At 27.6% G+C, this 16283-nt stretch overlaps 2 non-coding genes across 2 annotated transcripts; both read left to right on the top strand.

The window, feature by feature from the left end:
* The first annotated feature begins 14895 nt into the window (after positions 1–14895).
* LOC127741866 (small nucleolar RNA snoR20a) lies at positions 14896–14982 on the top strand. The gene has a single exon (XR_008003071.1). It is a non-coding gene; the product is annotated as a small nucleolar RNA snoR20a (small nucleolar RNA).
* A 109-nt stretch (positions 14983–15091) lies between these two features.
* Positions 15092–15178, top strand: LOC127741862 (small nucleolar RNA R38). The gene has a single exon (XR_008003067.1). It is a non-coding gene; the product is annotated as a small nucleolar RNA R38 (small nucleolar RNA).
* Positions 15179–16283: the final 1105 nt, after the last annotated feature.

Genomic DNA, 16283 nt, shown 5'->3' with positions numbered 1-16283 from the left:
ATGTTTAAAATTTATTAATTTAAAAACATTTATATATAAATAATTTTAAAAATTATTTTAGAATTTTTAAAATTTTTAAAAATTATTTTAAGATTTTTTAATTTATTTAAAAATTATTTATACTTCATTTTAAGGAGTAATTTATTTAAATATATGCAAGTTAATATTTCACGTTAACAACAATTATTATTAGTGATTAACAGAAAAAACTGTATTATATATATAGTAACATAACGTTGTGCATATTATTTTAATGTTATATATAAAGGGGAAAAAAAGGTGAACTGCATGCTTCTACTGTCTAGAACGTAACGAACCCTTCAAGAAGATTCCAAACTTAGGATGCGTTTATTTTTAGCAATAGGATATTGAGATAAAGATATAGAGATATAAAATTATATTTAACAGGTGAAATATGAATAAAGATATTATATTTAAAAATATTAAATTAGTGTATTTTTTATTCATTTTAATAAAAAATATACAAAAATACTAATAAAAAATATATTTAGCGACCCAATTATTAAAAAGAAAAAAAGTATAGGAACCTAATTAAAAATTTGGTGAAACTATAGGGACCAATAGAGTAATTAAACCTATTTTTTATTATTATATTTTTTGTCTCAAATTTTTTAAATGAAAAAAATGAGAATAAATTAGATTTTATAATTTATTATAGTTTATCATTAAACAGAATACAAGAACACAAAATTTTATATCTCTATTTTTTATGTCTTATTTTCAATATCTTGTCTGGTCTTTTTTTCAAAAACAAATACAACCTTAAATAACAAAGTTATAGAAATAAAAAAGTCATAATTTATGGATTTTATTTAAGAATTTATTATTAATTAATAATAAATTATTATATATATATATATAATAGAATTCGTATTTTTAATATTTATCTATTAAACAAATAAATAAATAAATTATTTGACTATCTAAATTGATTTTATATTATACCATTTTATTTTGTTTAAGAGAGATAGGTACCAACTTTAAATAACCAGGGGAACATTTGAAGAAACTAAACTATTATGACAAACTTAAGAGGCTACTTCAAACTTTGATTTGGTAAAAACAATTAATGAAATACGTAATAATTTTGCTCACTGAATCTTCTAATTATATTTTTGTGTTGTTAAAAAATTATTTATTTTTTTAATTTGTTTGTGGATAATACATATATTAATTATAATCACAAATTATGTTATTTTAAATTAAATGATTTATATAATGATGATTTCATTTATTGTTATAAATGCTAAATTGAATAAGTCATAATTACTTTTTATTTGGAATTGAATGAGAATAAACAAGATATTATCTTTTGTTCTTTAGATAATTATCTTTTGGATTTTAAATATATTATCTTTTGGACTTTGGATACTATTTTATTTGGATTTTAGGGTTTAATAAGTGTTATGCTCAAATATAAATAGTACCTTTAGAGTTTCGGTCCCCAACATACCAAAGCCGCCTCAACAACTCTTTTCCCATCAGAGAAGTTGCAATTCAGCCGCCTAGGAATACAGAAGGTTTTGGTTGAGAAAGATCGAAAGAACCACAAGATCCAAACTCTTCCTATCATGATTCATGTTTATGAATTCAAGTATGCCTCCGCATTCAAGTATTTTATTTTTTAATAATTTAATATGGATAATCTTTGGGTTAAAGAATTCTGAAAAAATTTTAATAAATGGTATCAGAGCCATCTATGATTAAATCATTAAGAAATTGTAAATTTATTTTATTTCAATTTAAATCTTAATTTGAGTCTATAAAATTAGATCTAAATATGTGCTGTTTTTGGATTGTGTAGCACATGTTAATAAAATTTAAAAAATTTAATTAATTTCTTAATCATGGACATGCATATCCATAGATTTAACATATTTATCATAAAGTTTTTTTTATGTACTGTGATTTAATCTATGAATATGATCCAGATAATTTTTAAAAAAAAAAGGTCTTCGTTTGTCTATTTTTTTTATATACCATTTTATATGGATTTATTTTTTTGGCAAATTTATTATTTTTTTTATTTTACGTGGATTGAATCATAATGATTGATTCTAATTTTAATGGATCAAAAAAAGTTTTTGGCATATGAATTTGTTGAACAGTTATAATTATATCTTTTTTTAAAGGTTTGAAAAGACACCATTAACATTTAATTCCTTTTGCGACTTAAATATTTTTCTAATTATTACATAAGAAAATTAGTAACAATTTGGATTATTTTAACCACCTATTTTATAAAGATTTGGTTTTGGAATAAATTGATTGAATATTATGCTGCCAAAGTAGCATTTTTTATGCAAAATTGATTTATTTAAAACATTAGGAATATGTTGATATGTAATTTATGTGAATATTGGTCAGCCCAAAAAAAGATCTATATTTGGCCAATTACATACACATATTGATGGTAAATACATGTTTGGGTAGCTAATTAAGAATAAAGTAATACTTATTATTTATGCGGACAATAATCGGCCCAAAGAAAGTTTATTGTTTGGCCAAATAATAAGCATTGCACACTTTTGATTTATTTTTTATTAATTATGCGATCAATAATCGGCCCAAAGGAATGTTATTATTTGGCCAATTAATAGAAAATATATGCAGTAATAAATAGGTTGTGAAGTTTAAGTTTTCATGTGCGCATTCAGTCGGTCCAAACAAAGGTTTAATGTGTGACAGAAATTTTGACAATATTTGATTACTGCAATGAGAATATCACTTACAGTTAATTTTTCTATCCAAAAATTAAAAATTAATGTTGTTCTAGATATCTCAATATGATTTTTTTCTATTATTTAACTAATGTTTACTGCATATTTTTTATTCTAATAAAGAAACTTTGGCTTCAACTACCAATATTTCTGCACAAATTAGCAGTATTCCTATGTTGAATGGTTCGAATTTTAAGGTTTGAAAGAATACTGTGAAAATTGTCATTGGCTGTATGGATCTTGATGTAGTTCTTCGAAAGGAGAAATCCACTTCCATTTCAGAAAATCTCAATGAGGTTAAAATAGAGAAATGGGAGATATCCAATTGAATGAGCATTATGATCATGAAGTACTCAATTCCTGAGGTATTTTGGTGCTCAATTATTGAGGATAAAGATGCCAAACAATTCTTAAAAGATGTTAAAAAATTTGTTGCTAAGAATAAAAGGTGGAGGCAAGTATATTTTTGAGCAAGTTTGTCTTCATGAGATATAAAAGTAAAGGGAACATAAGGGAGTACATTATGGAAATGTCTCATCTTACTTCAAAATTGAAAGCACTAAATTTAGAGTTGTCTGAAGGCTTACTTGTGTATTTCATTTTGATCTCCCTTCTTGCACACTTTGGGCAATTTAAAGTGAGTTATAACACTTTGAAGGACACTTGATTTTTAAATGAGCATATATCTCACTGTGTGCAAGAAGAAGAGATGCTACAACAAAATAAGACTGAAAGTGCTCACATAACTTCATCTTCTCAGTAGGGTGTGCATGGACCGAGTCAAACCGGATTTGATGTGACCCAGACCCAACCCGAAATATATATCGGACCTATTTATTAGACCCGAACCCGACCTAGACCCGATGAAACATATACACTTTTGGGCCATGATTATACCGGATAAAAATCGGGTGAAAATCGGACCGTTAACATTACACTACCTTAATACCTTCTTATAAACTAGCATGTAAAAATATCCAAATTTCTAAGACTCCAACCATTATTTGACATGGTAAAATTCACTTAGAAAAATATAACAAGAACAAACTCTTCTCTAAAATTAAAGTATAACCATAATCAATACTAATATTGTCTAATAACACCAAATATTTAAATCAATACAAATAACACAATATATTATGCATTAATTAGTCTAAAATCTTATGCATTTTAAACACAAAACATTAACTTATAGCCTTATAATAACTAATAACACAAAATATTAAGATTTACAATACTTAAATTTCACATAAGAATAGCCATCATCCATCACTAATATAGAAAATATTAATTGTGTATGATGACCGGGCCACCGAGCCGATTTCAGGTGGCCCGAGCCATGACCCAACCCCGACCCGAAATAATGATCGAGTCTATTTTTGAGACCCTTACCCGACCCTAGACTCGGTGAAATCACACAAAATTAGCCCCCGGGACTGTGTCGGATCTTCGGGTCGGGTCGGGTCAGGCCATGCATACCCCTGCTTCTCAGTATAAAAGAAAGCGTGGTACTACTGTAGATGTGCCTTCTCAGCAGAAAAAGACTAAGAAACAGGATCGAGTTTCAACCTGTTTCTTCTGTAAGAAGATGGGACACATGAAAAAAGATTGTACCAAATATGCTACTTGGCGTGTAAAAAAGAGATTGCCTGTGGAGCCGATCGCCAAGTGATGTTGAAAAATACATCTATGTGGCAGACGGCAATATAGTTGTAGTAGATGCTATAGGAACCTTTAGATTATGTTCCACGAATGGATTTTATTTGGATTTACTAGATACATTTTATGTACCGTCATTTAGACGGAATTTGGTTTCTATTTTTCGTTTGGACAAATCAGGTTATTTTTGTTCGTTTGAAAATAATACAGTCAGTCTCTTTTATAATTCGAATAATATTTGCTCTGATCATTTGGTGGATAATCTATACGGGCTTGATTTGAATTCCTATAATAATGAAATATTGCAAACAGGTACAAAACAAAAACTAAATGAGAATTCGGCATCATTATGGCACAAACGCCTAGGTCACATCTCTAAATAGAGAATCAGAGGCTCGTGTTGGATGAAATTCTTAGACCCCTAAATTTGGCAGACTTTGAAGTCTGCATTGCGTGCATAAAGGAAAAAATGACAAACGAAAAGAAATTAGGTGCCGAGAGAGTTAAAGAGGTCTTAAAACCAATACATACGAATATATGTAGCCAATTCTCTACTGTCTCTTGGAATGGACAACAGTACTTTATTATGTTCATAGATGGTTATTCTTATTACGCGTATCTATATTTAGTTCATGAAGAGTTCCAAACCTTGGATGTTTTCAAGTCTTTCAAAGTTGAAGTTGAACTTCAACTTGGAAAGAAAATTAAAGCTGTCAAATCTGATAGTAGTGGTGAATACTACGGAAGATTTGACAGTTCAAGTGAGCAACGTTCCGAGCCTTTTGTTCTTTTCCTAGAGGAGTATGGTATTATTTCGCAATACACTATGTCGGGCAAACCTAGCATGAATGGTGTTGCAGAGTGAAGGAATCGAACTCTTAAGAACATGGTGAGAAGTATAATTAATCCTTTTTTCTTGCCTGAATCACTTTGGAGAGAAGTCTTAAAGACTACAGTGTACATCCTTAATAGGGTGACAAACAAAGCAGTTTAGCAATTAACAAAATTCCTTATGAAATTTGGATTGGAAAAAGGCTCAGTATAAAAAATTTGTATATTTGGGAATGTCCAACTGAGGCGCGACCTTATAGGCCGCATAAAAGAAAATTGGATTCAAGGATAACTAGTTGCTACTTTGTTGGTTATGCTGAGCGTTCACGGAGGTATATGTTTTACAATCCTGCATCAGGTCTATTTTTGAAACAGAAAATGCAAGATTTTTTGAGGATGTTGAGTTTGGGAGGAAGAAAATATTAGAAATGTTGCTTTTGATGAGGATTCTGTAACTGACAATGATTAGGTCCTTGTGCCTATTATTGTTCAAGATATATTTATAGTACAAGAGCACAATGAGAATCCTACTGTAGATTCAATTACAGTATAGGAGAACAATGAGAATATTATTGTTGCTCAAGATACTGTTACAGTATAGAAAAATAATGAGAATCTTCCTCAATTCCAACCCATACCGCAAGCTCAACAACCTTAAGAAGTGTCATTAAAGAGATCCAACAGAAAAAGGTGAAAATCCATATATGGTCTCAAACAAGCCTCCTATCAATGGTATCACAAGTTTAATCAAGTCATTACTTCATATGGTTTTGAGGTAAATATTATAGATAAATGTGTATACCACAAGTTTAGTGGGAGTAAATACATATATATTTTTTGTCTTATATGTTGATGACATTCTACTTGTCAGTAACGATATAGGCTTCTTGCATGAAACTAAGAAATTTCTATCGAACAAATTTGAAATGAATGATCTTGATGGTGCCTCTTTTGTATTAGGAATCGAGATACTTAGAAATCACTCTCAAGGTATTCTTGGATTATCACAAAAAAATTTTATCAAAAAAGATTTTAAGTAGATATGTCATGGAAAGTTGTAGACCAATGGACACACTCGTAGCTAAAGGAGACAAGTTTAGTCTCAAGGAATGTCCCAGAATTATCTTGAAAAGACATCAATGCATGATAAACCTTAAACATCAGCACTAGAAAATTTAATGTATGCTCAAGTCTGCGCACATCCTGATTTATCATTTACAGTGGGAGTGTTGGGTAGATACTTGAGCAATCCAGGCATAGATCATTGGATAGCTGTTAAACGCGTAATGCGTTATCTAAAGAGAACAAGGATTACATGCTTACTTATCGGTGATAAAAAAATTTGGAGATCATTAGGTACTCCAATTCTTATTTCATGGCATATGATTGCGAAACTTTGTCACCGAGTTTCATATAGTAGATGACATTGAAAGGTCACTAAAGATATTTTGTGACAATAAGTTAGTAGTACTATACTCCAACAACAATAAGAGCTTGACAAAATCGAAGCATACAGATATCAAGTTCTTAGTTGTCAAGGAGAAAGTTTAAGAAAAAACAAATTTCCATAGGACATATAGGAACAGAGTATATGCTAGCGGGCTCATTAACTAAGGAATTATTCCCTAAAGTCTTTTATGAGCACACTGCTCGAACGAGTGTCAATATTTGTGATGCTTTGATTTAGTGGGAGTTTATTTTATGCTATATGTCCTATGATAGATATCGAGTTATTTTTTCTGCAGAATTAAGTTGATGGTTTATTTCATGTTGTGTGAAATGTTCATTTTTCAATATTTGTTTTGCGTTTGATCTCAATAAAGTTTTAAAGTTGGACCAGCTGGAAATAGACACGCATGAGATCACTTGGCATGTAATTTCTATATTACTCATCCAAATTTGATCTATGTTGTTAAGTATATTAGGATGGTGATTGTCGTGGTTTAGTCACGACATTAATGTGATAAAAGCTGCGGTGATTTCATATCTAATATATGAGACGGACGACCAGATTGTTAAAGTAATAAGGGAAATAGCATTTAGATGCGCGCATAAAGTTTATAAGATGTGATTATGTCAATAAAGAATATATGTATAGCCAAAGTGGGAGATTATTAGGAAATTATTTAATTTTCTAATTTGTTTGTGGGCAATATATATATTAATTATAATCACAAATTATGCTATTTCAAATTAAATGACTTATATAATGGTGATCTCATTTATTGTTATAAATGCTAAATTGAATAAGTTATAATTACTTTTAATTTGGAATTAAATGAGAATAAAATCAGATATTATCTTTTATTCTTTAGATAAATTATCTTTTGAATTTTAGATATATTATCTTTTAGACTTTAGATACTATTTTATTTGAGCTTTAGGGTTTAATGGGTGTCATGCTCAAATATAAATAGTGCTTTCAGGGTTTCGGTCCCCAACATACCAAAGCCGCCTCAGCAACTCTTTTTTCATCAGAGAAGTTGCAATTCAACCACCTAAGAATATAGAAGACTTTGGTTGAGAAAGATCGAAAGAATTACAAGATTCAAACTCATCAAGTACGCTTCTGTATTCAAATATTTTATTTTTTAATGATTTAACATGAATAATTTTTGGGTTAAAGAATTCTAAAAAAATTCTAACACGTGTGTCTTACTATTTTTTCCTTAAAAATTTAAGTTATATATATATATATATATATATAACGTACTTTTCGTATAAAAGTCTTTCTTAAACTTAAACCATTGTTATATATTGGTCTATATTTGCCTCTTCTTCATTTACAAAACTTTTGTTCAAGTTTTCATTAAGATCTAAAACAATAGATATGAAAGTATTTAATAATAATAATAGGTTATACAAACAGAAAATGCTTGCTTATTAATAAAAAGGAGAAAAAAATTAACAAACTATAATTCAAATGATATAATTTTTTTTTTACACTTAAAAATTTTGAGTTTAAATTTTACTCCTAATTTTTGAAAAAAAAATTGAAGGGGAAAAATGTAGAAATTATAAATAATTTTATATAACGAATGAAGTCAAGGATCGAACACTTGGTTGTTTCGAGTTCAGGACCACTTTTGTGAATATTATGAGTATTCAACTTTGGCATTTATGATGAGACTTGAGAGCTTTACTAGCTAATTAATTAATTAATTAATTAATTTGTTATCAACGCATTTTATGTTTTTTAGTATCTCTTGGCTTCTTGGGGCGTACTATTTCTTTCTTTGGGTGTTTTTGGTTTATACGGTCAAAGTCAACTCACCCATGAAGTTATGAGGAAAAAGAAAAGAGAGATCAATGTTTATTGTCTAACTTCAATTTTCATGACACTGCATTTTCAATTATTCTTTTTTTTAATAAAAAAAGAAAGAAAAAAGAAATTAGTAATAATTATTTCGTATGTTTTATGGAGCCTACAAAATGCATATGTTTTAACTTTTATAAAAAATAATGAATTCTATCTATTGACACTTATATTTAGATAATTTAGACACAAAAATTATAGGCACAGTATAAATTTCTCTAGTTACTTACATTGATCAGCGATGGCTAATGGCTTGTTAAATGGAATAACAAATACCAAATTGAAATTGAAAAGGTTTGATAATAAAACAGTGAAGTGACTTGTTAAATTATTAACCTATTTCGATTATACCAAATATTCTTGACTAGCTAGCAGGCGTTGGAATAAGTAACTTTTAGCTTAAGGTAGGATTTTTTTTATTAATTTTTTTTGTATGTATTATAATTTGTATTTATATTACACAATACATAAATTAAAACTTATTGAGAAATTAACAGAAAATTATTATATTTTATGCTCTTTAATTTATTAATCTTGATTATACGTTAACAAGGAAAAAATTAGTCCTTAATGTTTAATGTTTAATCTATCTTATTTTTGTTTTTAACATTTTATTTTTATTTTTAACATTTTATTTTTGTCTTATTTATAATTTTTTATTAAAATTAAAAAATTTTCTCCTTTTATCCCTTTTCTCATCCTTCCTTTTTTATGTTTTTTTTTTATTATCATCGTCTTTTTCTCCTCCAATAAATCATTTTAAAAATTAATTCAATTATTTTTTTTTTTCAAAAAACAAAATCTTGGCCTGGTTCATCCCATCCTGCCAAAATATATAATTTGGTCGTACAAACTTGGCAAATTTTAAATTTCAGTTGATTCATCTTTTTGATGAATTTGGTTGGTTAACCCAGTAATTTTTATTCGTTTTAACACCTCTAATTCACTACAACAATATAGATTATTTTTTAGGGTTATAATGTGTAAAAAAAATTAAAATTTATCAAAAAAATAAAATTTGACACTATTTTAACTATGAAAATATGTTAATAAAAATTTTGTCAAAAATAGTATTTTTAACATATAAGCGATTGTGAAAAAAATTTAAATTTTATTTTGATAAATATTGGCTGTCAAAAATAATTTGTTGGAAAATTTTGAGAACATATTTTCTGTGATACTTATTAATTGTCAAAAATACTATTTATTTTGACACTTATTGACTATAAAATATTCTCAACAAAAAATTTTAACAAAGAATGAGATGTAATATTGAAACTAAAGAATAAATTGAGACTTTGAAGATAAAGAATGAGTAGTATAATCCTAAATTGAGAGCAGTGTGATGTCAAAATTAACAGAGCTCAAATAAGAAAAAAATAGTAGAGTAAATTGAAAACAAATGAGTGTCAAAATTGAATAGTAATTTTAACAAATGAGTGTGATATTTGTCAAAAATATATATTAATTTTGATATTTAATTATGGTGTTAAAAAATAAAGTGTCAAAATAACTCTATTTTCTTGTAGTGAATTGTTATTGATGTTGTCATTGGAAATGATGGTGATAGTCATGTAGGAAATGTTATATTAGGGTTGTATTTAGTTTTGAAAATAGAATAAGATAAATAAAATATTAAAAACAGAAAAACAAAAATTAATATTTTTATATTTTAGTTAGTAATAAATTAAAATAAATTATAAAACTAATTTATCCTTATTTTAGTAATATTGTAATACTAATCAAGAAGTGATTGAAAATGGAAAGATATAATTGGAAATTAAAGAAAATTTGAATTTTGACCAACAGAACGAAAATAAAACGTAGAAATAATATAAATAGGATGAACTAAACTACTAAAGTACTAAACATTAAAGCCTAATTTGATATTTAACACAGGTTTTTGAAAAAATATTGCTCTATTGACAAAAAAGTGTTAGCTACCTAAACCTAAAGATACTCTTAATTTAGAATCTATAAGATTAGACTATATATATACACACGTGGTATCTTAATTTAAATCTTATGGCAATAAATTTTGAGGACCCAACCAATGCATCATCGGTCATCCAATGAATGACACAGCGAATTTCATATGTTTCCCCCCAACAAACCCATATAGCAACGGAAATATGGAATTATATTTGTTAGGAAAAAATCATGAAATTAAAAGAAGCCCAAAGTTGGTAGAAAAGAAAAAAAAATAATAAACTAACAATAATTTTTTTTAGTTTCTTATTGTATCTCTTAATTTGAGTAATTAATAAATTGTTGTATATACAAGACATTAAATTTTTAATATTTAATTAAACGAACGAGTGAACATTACGATCAACTAATCGAAGTTGATTTTAGACTAACAATAATTTAAGTAAACAAAAACATAATCAAAATATCATATTCTTTTAAAGTGAGGAAGTTAATAAAATAAAATAAAAATTGAATGTTACGGCAAACATAAAAAATCAATTAGCCACCGTTGAATTTTCAACAATCTACCTTTCAAATATGAGGTGCAGAATAATGAACTTCTTCCACAGGAAAAAAGAACGTACTTATTACAATAAATTGTCAAGCCTTAACTAGAAATAATTCTAACGCTCACATTATATCCAACAGTAACTGTAATGCCAGGTGTATACGTAACTCTAGATTTTATTATTTCTGAAGTATTATTAATCAGAAGAAATAAATTCACAAATTGACGCGTTGAATTTTAGAGAACAAATTGATTCATGTGTGATTTTTTAAAAAACTTTAAAATTATTACAGAATGAAATCAAAATCTTTTAAATTTTACTAGATTAAAACTCAGTAAAAAAAAAAAGACTTTAAAAAAACCAAAATAGAAAAACCAATCTTTTATGGAAAAATATATGAAACCAACTCTAAATTAGTAAAAAATAGAACAATTTAATTAATTATAAATATAATTAGTTTTATTTATTTATGATTTAAAATATTAGTTATTAAATGTTTCACCACATTCAAATTAGGAAGAGATACGTTCGATATCATTGCAACATGAATCATAGAAACTGATTTAATTAGCTTCTGTCTCTTCACCCTCCTTCTCTCTTCAAATGTCTAGAACATGATAAATCAGATAACAGATTCAGAACCATCCAATTTACAAAGAAAAGAAATATCCTAATACCTAGTATAAGCACTATTCCCATAGAGATTTTAGATTTATCTAAAAACGTTTGGCTAATTTTTTGTTTGAACCATCTTGGTTCCCTAGCATTATTATTTATTTTATATACAAAGACTTTATATTTATACCTAATTAGAGAATAGGTAGAACGATTTCTTTCAACTTCATTGCCACCTTTTGGAAAAAAAAAAAAAAAGAACCAAGAAGCGTGGTTGATTAATCAGAATTCAGAAAAACCCACATTGTTTTCGCTTTTTCCTGTGTTTCAAATTTCAAACATACAGTTTTCAAAAGTGAAAATTAAAACATATGAGTTGTTAAGGAACAAACAATTAATTCATCACTGTCAATCTCTTTCCCCACCTAAATAACCAAGAAATAATAATGGACTTTCAAAATAATTCTTTGTATATATATATATTTAGGGTAACGTTTGAACATGCATCAACTAACTTCTTGCCCATTTTACGCAATGATCCATGGTTTATTTAATTTGATGATGTGGCACTTGTTTACCTATTCATGGTGGGTAATGTTTATTAATTATTATTAAGTATTAATGCTGAACTTTTTGGCACATCCATATATCTATAACTTAACACGCAAAACTGTATTCTATTTCTATCCCATGGCGCTTTCTCAATTCTCATGCATATTTGGCGCCAAGAACAAAATAGACTTTAGGGTAACACATAATCTAAGGAGTAGGTGTAGCGGTCGCAATAGGTAAAGTAGGATATGATTTAAATTTAATTCTAACTTTATTTACGAACTGATATTTTTATATAGGTGGATATTATTATAAAGATTTTATAATTGTTTTCATAAAAATATTTTTTTTTTCTAGGATAGATTGTATAGTTAGATTTTGATATGTTTTAAAAATATTATTTTTATTTAAAGTGTGACTAAATAAATAAATCATATTTTTTAATAAAATATCTTTATGAAAAGATATTTTTGTCATCTTCATTTCAGTAGTTTATGAGTTACCAAAAAAAAATACAATATTATTATATAATTTGATGATAACTTGAAATAGAATTGATTTTTATGTAAAAAAGTATTAAATTATCAATTAATGATATTCTCTTAGTAATTAAAGATCTTTTATATTTAGTAAGAAGTTTTTGATTCAACATCTACTTAAAACATATTTTTATATAAGTATATAATATATACATATACAAGATATATATTGGCCAGATAAAATTAAGACTTAACATGCACCATATCCTACTCGCATCCTACTTTTTCCAATCAAATTAGGTTGAATTAGATATATGTGAATAGAATGTGTGGATAAAGTATATGTTACTATCCCTAAATAAGTGCAAAATTTTAACACTAACTTTGAATTACTTCATTTAGTTCCATATTTTCTTTCTGGGGGATGCTCCCATAAAGATGCATCAAACGTCTTTTTTTAAAGATGTTTTTTAATAATTAAAATTTAACACATATAATCACTTAAATTGTGTTATTTTTGTCAAAATTAGGTCAAATAAATTAATTTGACCGAAAAATAGTAAATCAAAATTTGAATCGGTCTAAATTAATATTTTTATAAAAAATAACTATAATACCCTTATTATATAAAATGACTAAAATACCTTATTATATATTAATTTTAAAAATTTTAAATTCTAGTCTTTTGTTTTTCTGTTGTCATAGGATTTAGATTTAAAATTTTCAGAGTTAATATATATATTAGAAGTATTTTAATCATTTTCTATAATAAGGGTATTGCAGTAATTTTCTATAAAAAAATAATATTAATTTAGACCAATTCAAAATTTAATTGACCATTTTTTCACTCAAATCAATTTGTCTAGTCTAATTTTGACAAAAATAACACGATTTAATTGATTATATGTGTTAAATTTTAATTATTAAAAAATATCTTTAAAAAAAATATTTTAAACATCTTTATGTAAATGTCCATTTTTTTTTTCCTCGAAAAAACGGTGTCGGCTCACAACGCTACATTTTTGAGTATTTTTTTCTTCAAAAATGTGTTTGCGTTGTTTTTAAATCGCTACAATTTGCGATGCTATATTGAAAAACAAATTATGACAACAAAGTCAACAACCTCTAGTGCTAATTTTTTCCCTTCGATGATTCATGCACCAATTTTGAGCAAACTGTTCTGTGTTCTCTCAACTCGGAAGCTCCACTATGTACATAAGATAGAATTTATTTTCGATATGTATCTGAGATTAAATTTAAATTTTTAATATTTATCTAAATAAACGAATGAGTTAATTATCTAACCAATTAAAATTGGTTTCACACAAAATAATTTAAAAGTGTATCATATGCTTCCAATAGCTTGTAGTGTGGGAAAATGAAAATATCAACATACATTAATTACACTATAATGTATCTTCTATCAAATTAATAATGTTGCCAACTTAGCATTCACCTTATGAATATATACTCATCATTTGGTCTAAAAATGATATTGCAACCAAGGGCGGAGTTTGGTCACATATAAGGAGGGGCTAAAAATAATTAATTTGACAATAAAATAACATTAGAATAAAAAATTTAAGGAATTAAATTAAAATTTATATAAAAAAATTTAAATTTAGGGGATCATGCTGGTCTCCCTTGGTTACTATGAGGCTATGCCTCTGCTTGGATGTTGCATCTATTGTGTCTTTTTTATTTTATCTTTTTTAATGTTTATCAAAAGGATTTATTTTAATTATTTTTATAATTTCCTACTCAAATTTATTTTTTTGATATATCTACCATGCTCACAATTTTTAATAGATTAACAAAAGATTTGAACCACTTATATTTATTTATACCGATTGACTTTATCATAGTATCTATAAAATTATTATTATTATTATTATTATTATTATAGATTTTTGGTTTTTTATTTAAATAAATTTTAAAAAATATTAATTTTCAGAATACACGTAAATAGAAAGTTGGAACAAAATACGCATGGCCACCTCATCGACAGCATATACGAAATAGAATTACACTCCATTTCAGGGCAGGCGCCAGCGAAATGGAACTGGCAGGATTAACTGCGTAGCTAACATGCTATTTCAGGTGAGGCAGACACGAATTAGACGATCTCAGAAGAGGCAAATGCGAAGTGGACGACTTTAGAAAAGGCAAAAGCGAATTTAATTTTCATTGAATTAAGCTAGCTAAGGATTGTTATATCTATATCCTATGATGCAATTGTATAATTCAGAAGTGCAATGTTATTGCATTTAATGTGTTGAAACATTTTTCGAACTAGGACGGTCTGAGGCTACAAAAATTGATTCACAACCTTAGGTTTATAATTTCTAATGTTCTTCTTTTCAATTGAGATTTTTGGTTTATATTGAACAACATTTTAATAATGGATTTATTGGTGTTGTGCTGTGGATGATGAGAAATATAATTTTACAGTTATCCTTGGCTAATAATATAGCAGGTGATGAAATTTTGTAATCTGACACGCACTGTTTATTATATATGCAAACAATTAGGGTCCTTTAGTTGAGGCATGGCTCATGATTCATTAGTATTTTATTTTGTGTTTTGTACTTTACAGTTTTACATTGTTTTTAACAAAATAATCATAATAATAACGATGATGATGATGATTTAATTAAAGTTTTATGACCTTTAATTTGTGTACTTAAGTTGGATTAAAAAATTATTTTTAGCCAAGTTCTTTTGTGTTGCAGCTATTGTATTTGTTAGAGTAGTTTTACAGGTATGGTCAGTAAAATCTATTGGAACAAGATTATTCAATGCACTGTGCCGAACTTCAAATTGAAGCCAAGTAAAAGATTATGTTGTTTCTACCCAATAGATATTAACTAATGGGTACGCCGTCGAGTAAATATTCATAATCGTTCTTGAAATTTGCGTAAATACTCAATGTAATTCTTAAGATCCTGATTTTTTCATTTTAGTCCTCTAAATAGAGTTTCGAGTACTCAAAGTGGTCCCTAAGCATATTTATGGTGATGAGTCGTCACCGGAGCGCTGACGTGGCCTCTGTTTGCCACGTTGGAGGGGTCCAATTTTCAATTTATACCCACATTGGTCCCTCCCTTTATATCTAACCCTATATCCCCAAATTCTCGTAAACTTCATCTCTTCTTCTTGTTCATCGGATTCTCCTCACCTCACCTCACCTCCCTCTAATATTTAGCCATTGCTGATTGTCCCAAGTTAAATAATATGAAACGAAAAAAGCTGCCTGCCTCTCTTATACAACTCAACATCTGGGGAAGCCCTTTTCTGGGCAAACGATGTCAGATGAATGATCCACAACTTTGGCCCATAATCTCCCACATCCCCGTCATTCTTTGCTTAACATTTGTACCTTCTCATACAGATTATCCATCGACCCAACAACACAACTTCTTCCATGAACGATTTCAGACACCTTCATTGCCTTCACAACCGCACCATTCTGGCGGCCCCGATCTTCTGCTCTTGGTTGGCATTCTCGTCCGATTCCAACTAGATCACTACAAAATTTCAGATGCTTTGAATTTAATTTAGCTATCAAAATTTCTGATTTGCTTTCTCCATTCGTTGCTGCTGGAATCGG

Source organism: Arachis duranensis, chromosome 9 (assembly GCF_000817695.3).
Source record: "Arachis duranensis cultivar V14167 chromosome 9, aradu.V14167.gnm2.J7QH, whole genome shotgun sequence".
Lineage (NCBI taxonomy): Eukaryota > Viridiplantae > Streptophyta > Magnoliopsida > Fabales > Fabaceae > Arachis > Arachis duranensis.
The sequence above is the reverse complement of the archived record's forward strand: the minus strand, read 5'-3'. Positions and strand labels throughout refer to the sequence as shown.